The following is a 16,527-nucleotide window of genomic DNA, read 5'->3' as shown; positions in this document are numbered from 1 at the left end:
TTTATGTGAGGCTTTCAAGGTTGTGAGTGGACACAGTACTACCTCTTCCCCTTACCATTACTGGTTACACTTGGAAAGGTCTGTTCACCTTTCATAAAATCATAGGGTCATGAAGTCCAAACACCAACTCTACCATGATCACGAAAGCATGTCCCAAAGTGCTACATCTACACAGTTTTGAACACTTTCAGGCATGGTGACTCTACCACTTCCCGGAGCAGCCTGTTCCAATGCTTGACCACTCTTACAGTAAAGAAATTTTTCCCCCTGACACGACTTCAGGCCATTTCCTCTTGTCCTCTTGCTAGTTACTTGGGAAAAGGGACCAACACCCACCTCACTACAACCTCCTTTCAGGTAATGCTAGAGAGCAAAGTGGTTCAGTGGTTTGGGTTTTCCCCTTCCTAAAATTATGGTAGTGATTGTATAAAGATACATATATATTTTAATGAGGTAAAAACCATGGTAACAAATTGTTGGCAAGGTTGCTGTGGGGTTTGGGCAGAAAGCTGCAGTTCATAATTCCTTAAGAATGCCTCAGTTCTTAGGGAAGTAATAACTAGAGCTTTCAGCTCAAGGCCCATGGCAACATTGCCATCTTTTCCCTCATATTCCCTTAAATCTCCCTAATTCCTCCTGTCCTGCCCAACCTGTACTACTTGGGCAGTCAGCACACTTCTCAACTAGAGGTGCCAAAACTAATAGATCAGTGCTATTGCCAGTGCTGGGCAAGGACCTTTAATACCAATGCCGCTAGAAAGACACGAATGAAGATTAACTACTGTTTGTTAGATTTTAAAGGAAGCCTTTTAGCTGTTTAAAAAGAGAGTAGGGATTGCTCTGAACACCTAAAAGACTTATTTCTTCAATGTAACAAATGTCAGTTTATCTTCATTGCTGCTGCTGCAGACGCTGTGCCTGTATCAAAGGGACTAGTGTAGCAGAGCCACAGTAATGGAGATGTAGAAAGGTTAGAAACCGCAGCTGAGATTCCCAGTGCCTGAGGACCAGACGCAGGCTCCCAAAAATACCACATCTGTGGGAGACTTGGGAAAAGAATAAACCATGGAGGAGATGGAAAGAAGTAAATAGAGTGGCACAAATGCAAAACAAAGGCTGTGCACATCCTCTCCATCTGCTCATCTCTAATTCTGTCTCTTAAGGTAGTTATCAGTAACTTCTGAAGCTGGAGGAGATGGACCAGACTGAGCTCGAGTCTGAAAGCTCCTTCAAACAGGACTTGGCTTTGATGAGGTTATCCTCTGAGATACCAATATATGGAGAAGACATAACCTTTACGTCAGATTTACAGGAATCTAACGGGTCACGTTGCAATGTTGTCATGGTGAGCAGCAGTTCCCATCAAAGTGCAGTAAAGAGGAGCCTGATCTTCAAGCTCTGGAATTAGCCAAATGCTGTTATACCAGCTGGACTGTGTTGAACATGGTGCTCTTGATTTTAGGCTTATCTTATGTGCAGAGATACATCTCATTCTGGAGAGTCACCTCAGCATCCCCTTCTGCACAGCTAGGCCTTTAATGCTGCAACGTAAGACCTATAACAACAAATTTATTCTAGCATGAGTCTCCTAGCTGCTTTCTTAGCCACCAGATAACTCACAAAGAACAATGACAAAACCAGGCCCAGTCTAGACACAATGTTTTCCATGTTTAATCATTCTATGAGCTGTTCCTTTTTGAAGCAGTGAAATAATTTTTTATGTTCAGTGTCCCCTTAGCCCCAATGTACCTTGCAGCATCAAAACACCCAAGAGATGTCTGCATAGTTATTTTTCTGTCTTGGAAAAATCTTCATATAGTAAAAAACATTTTGAAAACATCCTGGTAGTAATAATCTTTCATCACTCTCCATCCACAATCTATTGAGACTGAACGTTTGCTTCCTTTGAGCCACCTTGTTGCCTCTAAACTTATTCATGTGCCTCTAAAAATGCTTTTGCTGTGCTCTGCAAATCACTAGGCTCAGGTTAGGTAGGAGAAATTCCTCCACTGGTAAATGGACTGATTATAGTGGTACCCCAGTGTGGAGTTTTTTTGTTTGGTTGGGTTTTTTTTTTATTTTTTAATCACATAGTAGTCCTACAAATGTATTGTATTTTTTCTTTTCCCCATCTTTGTATACACAGACTTACTCCTTGGAGATAGTCTATCTTCCAAAAGTTGGGGGTCTGAAATGTGTGCCTTTTACTGAAGGGGTAATTACTTACATGTAAATTGTAGTTCTCTGAAGATACGTCTCAAAAATTACCCCTCGCCCCCATACTTACATTCCCACTGAGCTGAGATTTCTCTGCATTTTATGGGCTTTAAAAATAGAGTGTCCCTTCCCCCCCTTCTTAATTTGCTGCTGTATTGGGAGGGTTTTTTACTTTCTTTTACAGACAAAGCAGACTTTTTGAGAATTCAGGTTTGCTGAAATATCTCAGCAGGTCTGGTGTGAAACTCCGGTTGCTGTGAACACTGACTTACAACTCTGAGCTCACAGGCATCCCACTGAGTCTCTGTTCAGGTGAACAAAATCCCACTTCTTCCATGTTACAGGCTGGATCATCAACTGGGACAAAAAGGCATGGCCCATTTATTTGAATGGAGCTGTGCTGCTAAATTACGTTGATTAAAAAAGCCTGTTTTAAAGTGTAATACATAAGCCCTACCGTGGGTAAGTAACCATATCCAAATGTGGTTGTTATGGTGCTTATTTTCCATTAATTTGATTTTATAACTTTTCTGTAGATTTTTTGTTTGGTAGCAAATTAAGATTTCTATGACTGGAGGGGGCAGATGTACCTGGGCCTCATCGTTACAACAAAAGTGAGAGAAGATGAGGAATGGAGATTTGCCTTTCTCCTTGCTGATTTCCTGAAGCAATATGGATCTTGTGAATTAATTCTTTAATTCAGCTTGTTGGTTTTTTCCTTTTCCTGCCTACCCCCTGAAAAAGGAGTTGCCTAGCCCCCAGAATTTTAAATTTTATCCTTCCATTTCCACCTTAATTACTGCCTCAGTTCTTCTCTGCACTCCACTTAGAGTGGTGTCTTTTAATATTGTGTCAAAAATAAAGTGCTGAATTATATTTATGTTACAATATATTAATGCAAATAATTTAGTAACTAAAGTGCATAGGTTCTTATTTATAGTACTTTCATGGCTACAAGTGTGTTATAAATTTTTGAATGGGACTTAACAAAACATGCTAAGAGAGCAGAAAGGCAGACTGCCTTTTACTCTTACTAATATTGTTGTTGTTTTTCCTGCAGGGACTGGTTCTTATGTGACTAGTCTTGATCCTTCTGTAAAGTAAGTAGGTAGGTACTTGCTGCTATTTTAACTTTCCTGTAGAGCATTCTTTCAAGACTCAGTTGCGTACACTGTAATAATTACTTACTCTCAATTAACGTGCTAGTTTTATTCATGGCTATTGATGATCCTTTACTGGTAGTCTGTTCTTTTATTTTAAATCCACGGTTGGCAACGTTTCTTTGCCTGCAGTTGCTTGAGAGAAAGGTATACAAATAACTGACCCCCTTGGCTTTAGTAGATGACCTGTAAATGTCCGTCTTGATCCAACAGCAGTATAGGATTTTTTAGGCTAGCAGGCTGGTCTGGTGTTCAGTTTGTCTTTATTTACTCAGTTTAATTATCATTTATTCCAAGTGAAAGATACCATGAAGTATGCTGTGAGAATTAGAAAGCTTGTCCACTCTTCAGGTGGACAACCAGAGATCCGGTTATCAAATATACACTGCATGAGTTGATTCATCTAAATAGTAATATTGTATTAGTCACAATTATTAAAATATTCAAAAAGTTGCAAGATAAATGTAGGAAACCTAACCTGATACCTGACACCTGGTGTTTAGTTCAGTATTCCTCTTTGGCCTTAATCACAGCAAGACATGGCCAGTCAGAAAGGGAGGAGATGCATGTCTTGCATTAATGCATCGGCATATTGAAGTGTGTCATTCAAATTCACTTTAGGAAACTGGTCCCAGTATGTAAGGTGCAATAATGAATTAATCACACACAAGCCTTATTGATGTTAATGGTCTTAAATGCATAGAATTTGCAATTATATATCGCACCATAGAAACTAAGTAAAAATACTATGACAAAGACAGTCCCAAGTGAGTATATTTGTCTGGGTATTCCACACAGACCTCATGGTTTCCAGGCATAGAGTTTGTGCCTATGTCGTAGAGTTTATCACAAAGTGAACTCAGCCAGGCAGGAGTACTAACAATGTGGTACTTCTGTTGACTGTTGCACTGCCAGTGAAAGTAGTACCACCAGATGTCTCCATCAAGAAATGAGAAGAAAAGCCTTAACTGTTAGAGCCAGATCAGAGGACAGTTTTGCTAAGTTTCCCTAAACATATCCTTGTATCTTAGACTCATTTTCATATCCTGGCTGGTATTTTTACCATGTTATTGGAGATGGCAGCCTGTGTGCACACACCGGGAAGCCAGCTGTGCCACACGCGCCGCTCCGGAAAGTTTGGAAGGGGGCAGGATCCAAACAGCTGTGCCTCAGCCCCGCAGGGAGGGAGACGAGCGAGTGAGAAGCTGCAGTTCATTGCCAGCAACCTGCATGGATGGAGAGGCTTCTGGAAGTTCATAACCACTGTTTTAAGTTCTACCTAATGAAGGAAAAAAACTTGTCACCCATGTGTAAAGCCAGGGGTGGCTCCATGCAGGACAAGGCAGGTGTGGAGGGCCTGGCACCTGCCCAGCTTCTCTCTTGCTCTCCTTCCTCAACAAGACTGGGAGGTAAAATAAAAGGAAAAAGCTCCTGAGTCAAGATAAAGACACAGAGATCATTTACAAATCACACTCATGGGCAAAACAGACTCAGCTTAGGGAAAATTTAGTTTATTGCTCAGACACTGGGCGTGCCTCTTCCTGCTCCTCCTCCTCAGCCCCGGGCATTGCTGTGCTGTTCCTCATGTTTTCCCTCACTCCTCAGCGCCTCTGTGGTGTTTTGCACTTTCTTACATATGTTTTCCCAGAGAGGCCACTGGCTCAGTCATGCCCTGTGGTGGGGCTGGCCAGAACCAGGGAGAACCAGCAGGAACCAGCTCAGACCAGCTCTGTCTAGCAGGGGGCAGCCCCAGCCACTCCCCACAGAGGGGGCAGCCAGCACCCGGACACGCACCCGCTTGGACACCCGCCCCCGGTGCAGCAGGATTTCTGGGTTGTGGACTTGAATCTGGTGCAATTCCTGAGGATTTCAGTGCTGAGGGCTGTGGAGAAGGAGCTCAGTGGCTGCACCTCGGATTCCTGACACCGGGAGGGCCAGGTAAACTCCAGAGGCCCCTGTCACAGACCTCTGTGTGTAGGTATGGGGGGTTCGTGAGGCAGTTTGGAGTTAAGAAGGTGGCAAAGCTGCCATCAAGTCGATATCTGGCTCCATTAGTTTATCCTTTACCTGTGAGGAAACATCTTCCTTGTGTCTTTCCATAACCTTGTCCTTCAGTGGCCTCGTAGCCACGACCACACACCCATGGGTTCTCGTGGACAAAGTGGCTTGCCTGAGTTACATGAATTGGTTTTCAAGGACCTGCCAAAATATGGCCTTGAAATCATAATCTTATTAACATAAGCTCATATTGGTGCTGTTTCATTTTGATCTACTTATATGGTCTCTGCAGACTTGCTTTAACATTGTCTTTCTTTCATCTGGGCATTACAGTGTGGCCTACATGAACGCCTGCTAAATATATTTTATGACCAGCTTTAGTAGATACCATCCCACACAGCTGACACACTGTGCTCATTAACATGGCTGCATAAATAAGCTCAGAGAAATGCCACAGAAATTACTGGTTTGCTCACTTACTATGTGTGAGCTGCCATGGGCTGGAATCACAGAATCATAGAATGGCCTAGGCTGGAAGGGACCTTAGAGATCATCTAATCCAACCTCCCTGCCATGGGCAGGGACACCTCTCAACTAGATCAGGCTACTCAAGGCTCCGTCCAACTTGGCCTTGAACACCTCCAGGGAGGGGACAGCCACAACATCTCTGGGCAATTTATTCCAAAGTCTTGCTGCCCTCGTACTGAAGAATTTCTTCCTAAGATCTAATCTAAATCTATTCCTCCCATGCACCCTGTGGTGCCTTTCTCTTGGTGTACCTTCATTGCATAGGGGAGGTTTTGCAGGTACGTGCTTTCTTTGCAAAGTCTGAGAATTCACCTTCAGTACCTGTTACTCTGGTGGTGACAGCATGTCTTTCCTTGACTTGGTCAGATGCTTGGTGGGAAGCAGTTTTCTGGCAGAATTGAGCTTGCCTCTGTGCTTGAAAGATTTTAAGGCTCAGATTGAAAGTTGCAGGTAGAGAGGTTGCCTCTGTCTTTAAATACTTAAGTCTCAGTCTGCATTCAGTCAGTAACACCTCACTGGGTTAAGCTCCTGCATAGGGATGTAAGTGGAAGGCGTTCCCTGGGCAAGGTATGCCCTGTCCACTCCCTCATCGGCAGTCCAGCCTGAGGGTTAAAGAAAAGAGACAAATGAGTGCATCTCTCCATCCTGCACAGTTGCTCCTGCTCGTGTTCTCTGATTGCCTGGATAGAGCTCAGTGTCCCAAAGCATGCCTTCTTACAACAGCAAACAATGTATTTTTGTCTGCCATGTTCTCTGATTTAAAATTTAATGTGTAAATGCGTACTGAATTGTGAAATTCAAAACCTCTTTCTCATCCTTTCTTGCAAGACATTGTGCTGTCTTGCAAGTGAGACCTGAGGTGACTCAACAGGATAGCATTCTGTAATTTTTGACTGAGTAGGTAGACTCTGAAAGCAAAACAAACTTCATGGCTCCAGTGAAAGGAGTCCATGATCCATGGATCCTGATTTTCGGAGGAAGAGACTTTGGCCGTTTTGTCCAAACTCTTTAGTAAAAATTTATAAAGATATAAAGGAGGAGTTAAAGGACCTGAAATATAAAGTATTAAATGCAAAATAATTTAGCAATAACATAGATCTTTGTGTAGTCCTTTTTTACCAAGAAAGAATGTGCCCATCACACATCATAGTCTTTCAGATAGTATTAGCAGTAGCATAAGCCGCTCTTCTGCATGAAAATGTGAATTCAAATGATCAGACTTGCTGTGGCTCCAGAAATTATCTTTCTTGAAAATTCATTAAAGCAAACATACAGAACAGCAAAATAAAAATAGAAATTTCTTGTCTAGAGGTAATTCTGATTTGCAGTCTCACAGCTGAACAATTAGAGTGACAGCAGATAGTCTTATACACAGAGACTGCAAAGTTTGCATGAGAGCTGGGCTCCTTTAAATTGTTTTTCAAAGCTTCTCTCCTGTTCCACAGCTGCAAAAGACAGGCTTAGCAGCCTAAGCCAGATTCTCATTAGAGAAAAGGGATAATGCTAAGAAGAACAGTTTACAGAAGGAAAAGGATACACATCAGGTAGGGGGCAGTATCAGGAATTAAAAATCATTTACTGGGTGCTACGTGGGTTGCTCAAGCTGATGAAGATAATATTTCAGGTTACTTCACCTTCTGTGTCTGGACAGGATTTCTTCAAATAAAAAATCAGCTCAATGAGACCTGGATAGTATCGTACTATCTCAGGAGCTCTTGAATGTTACAAATCAGGAGAAGTAGCAAATTGGTTTTAATTCATCTTTATGTGGGTGTCTAACACAAATCTTTTAAAGCTACTCCAAAGGGATCAGTAAATAACTATCACCACTATATTTTTTTTCAAGAATCTATTTTTAATCTTGATATGCAGTCTTTGTTCTACTGATTTTCTAGTTCATTTTCCTTTTGGTTTCTACTTATCATCAGAGCACAGTTCTTGGCAATATTAGCAGTATTTATTTGTATAAATTTAGACCTAATAATTTTTTGTACTAAAAATTTGACAACTTTCATCATCACTGGTAACTGATCCTTTATGAGCTTTTATCCATGCAAGAGCAGTGACGTTCAGGATCCTTTGAGCTCCAGTGGTGAAAATGCACAAAGAATGAAATTACAACCTCACTGAAGCCAGTGGGAAAATATCTTCTTCAAAGACAGGGATAAAAGAACAGTATTTTGGGAAATGCTGGACATCCATAAGTATAAGTGCATATATTATGTCTTTTTTTTATACATCGTCTTGAGATCTAAGATGCTTTCCATTAAAAGAGGCTACAATACCTGTTATGGTCTCATGGGATTACTCTCTTTCCAGCTCCCATCATGGTGCCTTTTAGTAAGTTTTCTAATCAGTGTAAATTTCTGACTCTTACAAGCACTTTTACTTTAAGACTTAGAAGTCTTAAACTTCTTACTCTTTGTAACATATTCTGCAAAGTAACCATATTCAGCTGGCCTCTGTAGTATCGTTACTCCAAGTAAATGGGCTAAATTAATTGTAGGGCATCAAATAGCAAACATAAGCATGCACTTACACACTGAGAATGTCATACAAATAAATGAGTATGCACTATTCATTCTTGCATAGTGTGAACACAGCTTTCCTGTATTTCTAAGGTTTTTTACAAAGCTTCATGATGGTCTTAATTATTTAGTACCTGTTACGAGCCTCCAAGAGTGCAATGAGAAGCACATTTCCTAGAAATGAAACATGGAAGTGTTCTCTAAGCTATTTTAATGCTAATTCTTGTTCACTTTTCCAGAGCTTGAGCTTTAAACACCACAACTGTGAAAAGATCAGACCAAATTGAGAAATGTATTTTGGTCATAGAAATGAAATTGTGAATTGGCATTTAATTGTGGAAAGTGATTCTGTAGCAGGTCGTTTTAGATTTTTTAATTGGTGTGAGTCAGTGAGCTTTTATTGTAACAAAATTGCACAGTAGGCTTTAATTGTGCATACTTATTGCACTGCATGGTGCGGAGTACTATATTCTAGGCATTCAGCTGCATTCGGTTAATTTTTTTATTGAACTCTGTGAAGATGTGTACCTGATGGTATTTGATATATGCTTGTTTAATCTGCTCATGCTTTTTTTGTCTCAGGAAAATGAAAATAATTAGAATAGATTTTTTTTAATTATTTTTTTCCAGCTTCCAGATGACTAATTATACTATATGGGCTACCTATGGGCATCTACTAAAATTATCTGGAGTCTTATTTCTAATTTCAGTTGCAAGAATATGATGAAAGGTCTTTGAGTTTAAAAATGTAACTTTAAATAATACAGAGTTCAGGCTTCCTAATGCTTGTCAGTGCATTCTCAAGGCTGAACGATGCTTGGTGGACTTTCATCTTGTTACTTCAGTAATCTGTAGCTGTTTCCAATTTGATTATTTTTCTTTCCTGAGTACATTATGGCTACTAGATCTGATCAGTTCATCCAGCTAGACTACAGTCTGTGATTCAGGATTAGGAAAATTCTATTTCTTCCTCTGTAAGTAAGTAAAACTTTTTTATCACTGTGGACCTAGTGATTTGTGAAATCCTGTTGTACTTCTTTTTTTCTCCTGCTAAGCTTTCAAGTTGTCAGGAGTGATCTGATTGTTTCCCATCTTTTCACCAATAATGGAACCCAGGCCAGCACTCCGTTGCTCTCATGAATTCAATATTACAGCTCTCAGTCATCAAAAAGCCTTTATGACCCTTCTGGGATGTGACATTTCTGTGGAAAAAGAGCTTTGGGTTCAGGGCTTGGGGTTTTTTGGGGGGATGAAAAAATAACATCTGATATTGTAATTTCTCTGCCACAAGATTCTGTAGTTCTTTTTTTCCTGCCAGGGATGAAAGTACTGTATAACAAACAGTGGCTCTAGCAGGTCTTTTTCCTATCTGCACTGATGAACGTGTCGTTGTTATAATGTAGATAACGAACCTTACAATAGTCCTCTTTCTTGTTGGCGTCTTCCAGCATAGCAACTTCTGCAGCTGGCCTCAAAGAACAAACCCCAGGAAGAATGAATTTTGATTGCACCAGCGCAAAGACTTTTTCATTCTTCTTGTTTGTATAGTAAAAATTAAGTAGAAGGAAGAAGTTTCATTTTTTAAATTATCAATTCTGTATTATTCCAAGCCAGTCTGAAGAATATTGTTACAGGTGGGGTAAGCCAGGCAGGGAGTTTTTCCCCCTTCCAGCTTATTTACCTACACTTATACCTGGTTATCTATATAATTCAAAAGGAAAGCATGAAAATTTCTCTAACGACTTTACAGTTCTTTCCATAAGAATGTGTGTGTTTGGGAACAATGTGGGATCGTTGACATCCCACCCTGCTCTGAATTGCTGAATTTTACCAGGGAGGTGAGCAGTGTCTCTAACTTTTATCATTTCTGCTTCACTGCTTGTATCAATGGGAAGTAACTGGACAAACACAGAGTCTTGTCTGACGTCTGCCTTCTCACGGTGCTCTTGGCCACGAGTGCAGAGAGAACAGACATCTCTGTGGGAGGGTGAGGGCTAACACTTGATAGAAACTGTGAAAGGAAACATTTAAGCACATTTTAAGACCCTTCTCTTCTTTATAGGCACTAGCTATTAAGCCAGGTCTGCTCCTCAGTTAAATAAGGTAATTTTACAATGTGGTAGGTTTAAATGTTTATTTACTTCAAAAGCCATTGCGCTTCCAGAGATAATCAAGTCTTTGATGATCTGCCATGAAACTGCGTCAACTGTGATGCTTCAGTCTGTTTTTTTCTGGTAGTTTCTGGGGTTTTTGTTTTGTTTGTTTGGGTTTTTTTAGGTTAGGATTTGTGATTTTTTTTTCTTCTTCTTTTTTCCTTGCTTTGGTTGTTAAGGGACAGGAGGATGAATGAGCAACAATAAAAAGGAAGAATTTCTTACTGATCACCTTATTGCCTTAGAAGACAATTTGGATGTAGTCCCAGATTATACCTCAGCCCTTCTAATATACGTCTGAAATAACATTAATACAAATCAGACATCTGTGCTAGATGTGTTCAGCTGCTTGCAAGTGTGCTGCTGCTGCTGCACCTGCAGAGAACAGCCTGAGCTTCCTCCTGCGCTTAGCAAGGGCTGGCAAGAGGAAAGAGCATCCTTCGTGCCTGGGCTCACCGTCAGGTTCGGAAAGGTCTGTTCCACATTTCACTCTTCAGTTTTCATCCTGCTTTCTCTAACACTCATAACATTCTCTAGCTCACATCTAGAGTCAGATCATACTTCAGAATTTCAGGGGCAATTAAAAATGTTTTCTTGATGTATAATTAACTGGGCAGATGCCAGCATTGAGGTCCTGATGGATCTCTGATGGGAGTTCTGGGCAGTCTTTCTATGCAGGTTTGAAGTCTAAAGTGGAGAAAATTGCAATGGCCCAGCTGCAGCAGTTTCTCAGGCATACTCCTCTAACTGTTCTTAGCCATTATGGTTAAATTAATTTAATTAAATGCTTGCACCCTTTCAAAGAGAGCTGCAGCTTTTTTGCAGCTCAGGTGAAGTTACAGGCTGGGGCAGGATAATGAAATTGTTTATCATCTTTATTTATTCATATAAATGTATTTGTATTTTTGTATTTTACTAATACTTCTAACTATAAACTAAGTCCCACAGTGGAAGAACTCATTTATATTTGATGTATTTTGTGAGATAGCTTAATTTACACTGTAGAAAGAAGAGTGATATTCAATAGGTCCCTCCTTTCAGGTTCCTTTTCCAAAGACTTCATTTATAGGTTGCCAGGTAACCAGAAGTCTTTGACTTTTAAATAATACTTCATACAGGTACAAAAAGTGGAGAATTTTACAGAGCTGAAATGGCAAGAACTATCTGAAATGAACAGTGGTCTTAGCAGATGCCTACAGAGCCAACCACTCATATGCACACACACAGATGTGAGAGGAGCAATTTGCTGAACTCCTCAGTGGCTGTATGGATCCAGTTTCAAGTACAGACAGTGTGTATTTTCCTAGCTGTTTATTAAATTGAATCTGCATACTCTTACTTAAGGTCATATTGCTGTTCAATAGGTAAATCATCTCCTCTAGAAGAAACGGGTGCCTGCTGCTCTAAGGTCTGCTTTCGCTTCTCCAGAGATTTGGCTAGGGTTTCTGCAGTATGGAGGAGAGGGATAAAAAAGGTAATAGCAATTAAAATTGTTGGCATTAACATGACCAGCCAAATGTCCTTAGAAGACAGTGGCAGCTCTTCCTTCCTCCTTTTTCTGCCTTCATCTTAGAAGCAGCCCAGTGCTGTGGATTACCCAGACCAACTCATGGAGCTGGAAGAAATGCAGAGTGCCCCAGAAAAAGCTTAGTCATGGTTCTGCCAGATTTTCAGCCATCTACAAGGCTATGGCTCAGTTAGTGTTTAGGTAGCTGCCTTATTGTAAGGATCTAATACAATATAAGTCAAACTTGCTTATTATTGCCCTATGCTAGCTGGCATCAGTGAGAGGACGCGGATGATTTTATTTGTAATCCCGATCCCAACTATGAGTAGGGGTAGGTGAGGCCAAGCTGAGACCGGAGCCTGGGGAACAGGATCTTTATGGATCTCCAGAGGTGGTGTGGTCAAAGGTGCAATCAACTTTGACAGCAGTTAAAGAGTTATGGCAGCATGGAGCTAGCCTTGACAGCAAGAAGCCTGTGCAACAGGCCCTAGTTGACTTTGTGGTGAATCTTGCACAAGAGCGGCTTCTGGTCTGTGTCTTGCCCTGGTGAGTCCGATGGGCACATCGCTGGCCTCAGACCAATTGCCTCTACTTCTTGCCTCTCCCTGATATTTAGCAACAGGGCAGGAGTTGTGGTGTGGCCCTGCCTGCAGGGAGCTGCCCTGAGACCAGTATCTTGTGTCATACAGTTCCCTGAGAGCTCCAGCATGGCAACAAATTTCAGTTCTTACTTGACCAGCTTTGAGTTCAAGCTCTCCATGCAACATCTTTCCCTTTAAAGACTGTGTTTTGAAAGTTTTCTTTTTCAAAGTATTCTTACTGTGGAGATACTTCTGAGGTCATTGTGAAATATCTTAACCAAGCATTCAAGCCAAATCAATTTCATTTCCAGAGCTTCATCATAGCAGCGATGTATTACAACAACTTAATAAAATGTTTATATCAAGGTCTGAAGTTCACAGTAATCTGAGAGCATGCAATGACATCTGTAGAAAAAGTTATATAGCTCAGCATTGAAACATGACTGTAGTACAAAGTTTACTGTTTGGAAATCTACTGTCAGACATGAAATCCAGCTTTGCAATTTTTGCTTCAGAATTTACACTGACAACTTCTTTATCATAAATGAGAGACACTTGCATGCCATCCTTTGGCCATTCCAGTCCAATCTGAGTACTTCAGGATCCAAGGTGGCACAGAAAACACAGCCTGTGTACCGCTAAAATCAGCTAGACATTTCCTAGCAGTGTGCTTATGTTAGCTATTCAGATAAGGTAAAACTGATAACACATTTATCAGTGTTTTGCAATGTCTGTCCTTCTGATTAAGTACTCTGAAATTATGGCATAAAGACTGCAGGTTTATTTCAGCAGAGTCTTAAATTTTCATAAGTCTTAATCCGGTATTGCTGCAAAAGCAAAAATCTGTCCTTATAAGCAGGCTAAAACAGGACAACAGAACACAGAGAAGAATCTTTCTACCCAGAGTCACTGCAGATCTTAGGTACTAGGTGACCCATCTGTACCTCAGTATATGTTTATTTGTATATGTCAGACTAGTAGTTTAGTAACATGAAGTAGGAATTTGGCATCCAAAGCCTGTATTTCTCTGTTTGCATTCCCACCCAAACCCAATAATAAAACACAAATAAACACCTCCCAAAAAAACTACATCAAGGCTAATACATCAATTTGCTAAAATTGCAAATAGAAGTGATTCATCTCTTCACCTATTATTAGTTCAAGAACAGTAAGGAAATGTGACGGAGCTCGAAAGCTAATTTCGACAGCTTTTTCATTCATAATTCAGTTGGTGTTGGACCCAACCTGTCCAAGAATTACTGCATTTGACTACAGTGGGATTATAATATCCAGCCCCTTACTAGACAGAAAAGAAGAGCTTAAAATCAAGATACAGGCATGTGGTGCAATGGAATATTCCAGTCAAAATCCTTTAGACTCTAGGTAAGTGTTAAGCTGTTTCCAGGTGAAGACAGCAAAATTGTAATGATTCAGAAAGGCTCAGTGAAGTTTCTTGGTCGATATCACAGAAGGAAGAATAAAACAAGTTTATATCAGAAGACTTAGATGTCTTGCACTCTACAAAACTCAAAAAAAGAATTTAAAAGAGGTGTCTCTGGCCTTGTGATGCTATTTTTAAATAATGAAATGTGGGATAAAATAGTTATTGTAATAATATATTCCAAAGGCTTAAAAAACCTGACATGGGTAGGAAAGTATACTCCTAGCCTTATGCGTGTCCTGGGCAAAATAATGCAAAAGTTAATAAGCGACTTAAATAATAGAGATTTAAAGGACAGGAATACAATAAATTATAATCAGCACACTTCTTCTGAAAAATATATCTTATTGCAGCAAACCTCATTTTGAATAAGATTATGAATGTGTTGATAATGGTGGTTGTGCAGATGTTGATAATATTTTCCTAATAATTTTTCCTAATAATTTTCTGACAAAAAATTTGATACTCTACAGCATCAGTGAAATGTGCATTACGAATGAGCTAATGGATAGATCTCAGAAATGAGATACCGTTGGCAATTATTACAGAAATCTTGAAGTGCTCTAGGGAGGTTGGTTCGGGGAACCTTAAACAAAATGTGGCAGATAGATTGAGCAGCGAGGGCTAATCAAGGGTTGGAGCCTGTGGGAATTAGGAAAACTTGGATGTGTTTCAAAAAACATCTGACATTACTGGATGTTTTCAACAATTGCACAGCTGAAATTACATGAATGAAAGCCTGGGGCAGTGTTGCAGGATAGTGCAGTGTATTGCAGTTTGCTGTACAGGTTTTCTGACAATCTGAGCTCCACCCACCACAAATACAATCAATGCAAAAAGACAAGCTATAAAGGGCCCATCTGCAGAAGAGAGAAATTTCCTGGAAAACAGCAAATTTAAAGATATTCTAGGAAGGCAAATGACATTCAGTGCAACTTGCCAACATGATACTTCAGCAGAAAGGAGAAGGGTGAAAGAAGCTGAGGAGCAGCTGATAGGGCTAAGAAAGTATCTCCCAGATGTACCAACCTGGCAAGACTAAATGCAGTGCTTTCTGATGGGAAACCTTGGCTTAAAAAATGTAAAAAGCTCGATTCCATGTGAAAACCAAACAAATATGACAGGAGGGCCAGAGGTAGAACCTTGGTATAAGGAAGAAATAATCAGAAAGACCATACTTAGGTGACTGGAATAGATAAGTACTTTTTCAAGGGCTGTTTAACTTACTAGAGTCACAACAAGAACTAGTGTCTGGGGGCAAAAATCAAACAAGTACGAATGAGAAACTGTACTCACTTTTTTAAAGAACTACAAAAAGAAATGTTGGTGCCTTCATCTCTTGAGGTCTTCAGGTTAAGAAGTGTATAGATATTTTAGCCAAACAGAAGCTAATGTACTCGCTGCAGAGGTCTGGGTGATTGTCATGGGATCCAGCTAGCCCGTTCGCTTCTCATCTTAAATGTAATGAACATACAAATGAAAAAGCAGAGCTTTCATTGAAGACAGTTTTTGCCTAGAGAAGTGCTGCAGCATAATTCCAGGTTTTTGAAAACTGAACAAAGTTCTTGGTTCTGAATACAAATCCTGCCTTACAGTGCTGCTGTTTGCACACATCACAGAATTCTTGAGCTATTTAATCCTCATTAGTGAAGCATTATTAATCCACAACACTGAAGGACAGGAGGTATAATTTAGAGAAATCCTTATGGGAAGGATCTCATAGGAGATAAAAAGGAATTACAGTGTTTCAGCAGACTAGTAATACAAATCAGGGAATTCTGACACAGTTATTTTTAAAATGTTGCAAATTTAAAATTCTGCAGAAGAGTTTTGGTTTCCTATGGGTGCTGTAATGTTAGAGAGTAATTTTCACTTTTAACCTGTGTTATATCTAGCCTTGGTCTATGGGATTCCCATCTTTTGTGTTCCGTAAGGCTTCCCAGTACTGTTCTCTGTTAGAGAATCACTGACGTGTTTGGCTCCCTATCATGGGATTATTTTCTTTTATACTCACTAGCAGTTTAACCTGTCAAAAACAATTATTAAGCAATTTGTAACATAGTAGACATAAATGGTCTCTAAAAGCTTATGGCTAAAGAAAAGAGCAATGACTTGTTAAAGCTCCTGTATTTGTAGAAATCCATACTAGCTTGTTTCCCAAAGGTTAGAATACTTGAAAACAATTTGGAATTTTCCATCTGGAATTATCCGCCTGGATTTTTGGTATCCCCTCTATTGAGATAAAAATTGCAATCTTGTGCAATGGCCACTTCTTTGCAGTGGCGAGACGCAGCCTTTCTCAGGCAGAAGGCCTTGCAAAGGCAAAGCCTTCAGCTCTGCGAGCTGGTACCAAGTGGAGTTGTCGCTCTCGTTCAGTTCGTGACTGTGTTAGGCAGGAGCGCTCTTAACAGAAA

The sequence above is a fragment of the Apaloderma vittatum genome, unplaced genomic scaffold (assembly GCF_000703405.1).
Source record: "Apaloderma vittatum isolate BGI_N311 unplaced genomic scaffold, ASM70340v1 scaffold26951, whole genome shotgun sequence".
Lineage (NCBI taxonomy): Eukaryota > Metazoa > Chordata > Aves > Trogoniformes > Trogonidae > Apaloderma > Apaloderma vittatum.
Note: the sequence above shows the minus strand (reverse complement) of the source record.